The sequence below is a fragment of the Hylobates moloch genome, unplaced genomic scaffold, assembly GCF_009828535.3.
Source record: "Hylobates moloch isolate HMO894 unplaced genomic scaffold, HMol_V3 SCAFFOLD_8, whole genome shotgun sequence".
Taxonomy (NCBI): Eukaryota; Metazoa; Chordata; class Mammalia; order Primates; family Hylobatidae; genus Hylobates; species Hylobates moloch.
Genome location: NW_026652283.1, coordinates 19,482,141 through 19,486,071, shown reverse-complemented (window position 1 = coordinate 19,486,071; position 3,931 = coordinate 19,482,141).

The window sequence follows — 3,931 nt, the reverse complement described above, 5'->3', positions numbered from 1 at the left end:
TTAATGGGCACTGAGTTTCTTTTAGGAGTGATGAAAATATTCTAAAATGAGGTAGTGGTGATGGGTATACAATTCTGTGAATATATTAAAAACATCATTGAATTGTATATGTTTAAAAGGTAAATTTTATCATAAAGTATATATCAACCAAAAAATAATGCTGGCTCCTTGTATTGTGATTATTTTAAATTATTATTGAGATCAATGTTTCCGGTCATCCTCTTCAGGGCCTTCTTCAGAAGGAGGTGCTATGTACTGAATTGCATTTCTCCAAATTCATATGTTGAAGCCCTCACCCTAAAGTGACTGTAATTAGAGACAGGGTCTTTAGAAAATAATTAAGATTAAATGAGCTCATAAGAGTGTGCCCTTACCTGAAAGAACTGGTGGCCTTAGAAGTAGAGAAAGGAAGTGCTCTCTCTCTCTTCCTCTCTCTCTCCCCACGTGATCACTACGAAAAGGCCATGTAACAACTCAGGGAGAAGGTAGCTGTCTCCAAGCTAAGAAGAGGGCACTTACCAGGAATTGAATCAGCTGGCACCTTCATCTGGGACTTCTTAGCCTGCAGAATATGAGAAATAAATTCCTGTTGTTTAAGCCATTCGGTATTCGGTATTTTGTAATAGCAGCCTGAATACTTTAGTACATAGGTTGTCGCCATAGAGTGGTGTGATGCTGCAACAAATAACTAAAAATGTGGAAGTGGCTTTGGAATTGGGTGATGAGTAGAGCCTAGAAAATTTTGAAGTGGCACTATAAAAAGCTGAAATTACCATGAAGTGACCATTGGTAGTACTTTGGACAGTAACAGCAATTATGGTGAGGGCTCAAAAAGCAAAGGGGAGAGCTGAAGAGAAAGCCTACATATAATCATAAACAAAATTTTGATAGAAGTATGAACATGAAATGCCATTCTAGTAAGGTCTCGTACAGTAATGAAGATCAGATCATGTGATTGGGAAATGGAGAAAAGTTTCTTTTTTTTTTTTTTACGTTGTCTCACTCAGTCGCCCAGGCTGGAGTGCAGTGGTGTGATCTTGGCTCACTGCAATTTCCACCTCCTAGGTTCAAACCATTCTCCTGCCTCAGCCTCCCAAGTAGCTGGGACTACAGATACCCGCCACCACACCCGGCTAAATTTTTTGTATTTTTAGTAGAGATGGGGTTTCACCATGTTGGCCAGGATGGTCTCAACCTCCTGACTTCATGATCCACCTGCCTCAGCCTCCCAAAGTTCTGGGATTACAGGAGTGAGCCACCATGCCTGGCCAAAAGGTTCTTATTGTAAAGTGTCAGAAACACTGCCAACTGGGGCAAAGGAGAAAAAAAAATCGAACAGAATGAAAGAAGTATACTGAACTTCTTAGATTCTACAGGGTGAGATTATGGAGTTATTTGGCCATAAGCATGATTTATCCTTCAAAAAAGACAAGAGTGACCCTAAAGGCAATTCAGAGATCATCAAGGATACCACTCCCAAAGCTGGCAGGGCTAGTTCTTCCTTCATTTCAAAGAGGGGGGTTTTCAAATCTCTTCAGTTTTAGGGGGTCAAAATGCCCCCATCCAGTGCCTCAGGGTGGGGATGTCCTTCCAGAGAGCCCTAGGAAGGCAGGTAATGCTGTTGTTCAAGGGGGCTTGGAGGGCAGAACACCGAACCAGAGAATATTATTTTTAGGCCTTCAGATCCAATGAAATTTGCCTTGCTAGTTTTTGGGCTTGTTTAGGACTTGTCATCTTTTCTTCCAATTTCTTGCATTTGGAATGGGAATGTCTGTCCTATGCCCATTCCACCACTGTATTTTGGAAGCACATAATTTGTCTGACATTACAGTTTCAAAGCTGGATGTGAATTTGGGATACCTGTAATTCAGTAGAGATGTGTTCTATCAGCAGCTCAGGATCTCAGCCCAGGAGAATGTCAATGAAAAGAGTTGAGCTCAGTAAAATATTTGAAGAGATTCATTCTGAACCAAATATGAATGATCAATGGCCCATGACACAATCCTAGGAGATCCTGAGAATGTGCACCCAAAGTGGTTGGGTTACAGCTTGGTTTTATACATTTTAGGGAGACATAAGACATCAACTATAACATGTAAGATTGGCCGGGCGCGATGGCTCACACCTGTAATCCCAGAACTTTGGGAGGCCAAGGAGGCAGATCACGAGGTTGGGAGATCGAGACCATCCTGGCTAACACGGTGAAACCCTGTCTCTACTAAAAATACAAAAAATTAGCCAGCCAGGTGGCAGGCGCCTGTAGTCCCAGCTACTCAGGAGGCTGAGGCAGGAGAATGGTGTGAACCCAGGAGGTGGAGCTTGCAGTGAGCCGAGATTGTGCCACTGCACTCCAGCCTGGGCAACAGAGTGAGACTCTGTCTCAAAAAAAAAAAAGTAAGATTTGCATTGGTTTGGTCCAGAAAAATGGGACAACTGGAAGTTGGGGCTTCCGGGTCATAGGAGATTCAAAGATTTTCTGATTGTCAATTGTTTGAAAGAGATATTCCCTAAAAACCTGGAATCAGTAGAAAACAATGTCTGGGTTAAGATAAGGGGTTGTGGAGACCAAGGACTTATCATGTAGATGAAGCTGTAGCAGGCTTCAGAGAGAATAGACTGAAAAAGAGTTTCTTCTGTCAGTCTCAAGGTTTCTGTATTGATGTTAATGCTGGTCAGCTGTGCTTGAATTCCAAAAGAGAGGAGAGTATAATGAGACAAGTCTCATCCCCACTTCCCATCATAGCCTGAGTTTTTCAGGTTAACTTTGGGATGCCCTTGGCTGAGAGGAGGGGTCCACTCAGATGGTTAGTGGAGGGGGTAGGGGGGTTAGACTTTTACTTTTCGGTTATAAGAAAGTTCTGGGTTAGAGATGTCACTTTTAGCAGTCATCAACATATAAATAGTAAAAGAAATCTTTGAAGATAAAGTAAGTCTCCCAGGTGAGGATATACGTATGTATGTAAACACATGAAAATTCAGCAGATGTGATTAAAAAAAAAGACAGAGAAAAAACAGTCAGAGATGTAGAAGGATATCCAAGAGAGAATATTGTCACAGAAGCCAAGAGAGCAGGTAATATCAAGTCAAAAAAAAGAATGAAAGGGCCAGACGCAGCGGCTCACGCCTGTAATCCCGGCACTTTGGGAGGCTGAGGTGGGTGGATCACAAGGTCAGGAGATTGAAACCATCCTGGCTAACACAGTGAAACCCCATCTCTACTAAAAATACAAAAATTAGCTGGGTGTGGTGGGGGGCACCTGTAGTCCCAGCTACTCGGGAGGCGGAGGCAAGAGAATGGCATGAACCCAGGAGGTGGAGCTTGCAGTGAGCCCAGATTGTGCCACTGCACTCCAGCCTGGGCAACAAAGCAAGACTCCATCTCAAAAAAAAAAAAAAAAAAAAGATAGTTCTGAAGAAAGATAGAAAAAATGAGGGATAAAATTTATTTATTGAATAGGAAACTTCATTATCTGGAAATCAGATTACAGTGTTTTGTACAATTAATGTATGTTGAGCTCAGTCAGGCAGTATGTCTTGGCTATCTCAGAATATGGCATACTAGAGTGCTGCACACTCTTTTTGTACATTAGCAGCTCTTGATACTCCTGGGTATCCAAGAATTTCCAAAGGAATTTAAAATGTTTTGATGAAGTCAAAGAATCAAGAAGCCCTTATTATGACAGCAACTGGATTCCTTGAGTACAAGGGAAGTGGGCAGGAGGGTCAGTGGCATCCAAGTATAGATACTGCACTTTGCTACCTCTCAGGCAATCCTGGCCCAGATTTAGAATGCAAACAAATACATTTGAAAACACACACATTTAAAAATACACAATAATAAACACTCACCACACACAGAATTGCAGTAAACTCTATACTTTCAAAATGGCTAGGATTCTGGACGGATTCATGTGTGTATGTGTGTGTGTGT